Here is a 477-nt window from a genome sequence, read left to right as displayed (position 1 = left end):
CTACTAAACAAGACCCTTATGTTCATGCTATGTTTGACCTCTCTTCTCAAATATTCATGCTCTATTTTGAATTCGGGTTTCTCATGCTGTCCTTTTATACTTGAGCTGGGAATAAAGACCAGACACAAATGGTAACATTACTTGCTTCTCTTCAATCCATTTGCTTCATCCATCATATTTCTCCTTTATCTGCCCCATAATGGAATATATTCACTTACCCTAATCTATCTCGAAATACTATTTTCTTTAGAAGCAACACTCTAGCAAGATGACTGTGATACCTAAAAAGTAATTAAGGTCAAAGCATCTGTCACCTATTAGCCAAAATCGAGAATCAAACTTTAGAGCATCCCCAATTACCCCAAAAGTAAAATGTAGTGGTTGAAATAAACTTGTTGAAGTTCTAAACGCGCGTGTAAGACTACCTATTATTACTCGCTGCTAAATGTGTCATCTATTCCCTATTTTCGTTTTAGT

Source organism: Populus euphratica, unplaced genomic scaffold (genome assembly GCF_000495115.2).
Source record: "Populus euphratica unplaced genomic scaffold, PopEup_1.0 scaffold12.1, whole genome shotgun sequence".
Lineage (NCBI taxonomy): Eukaryota > Viridiplantae > Streptophyta > Magnoliopsida > Malpighiales > Salicaceae > Populus > Populus euphratica.
This window is presented reverse-complemented; position numbering follows the sequence as displayed.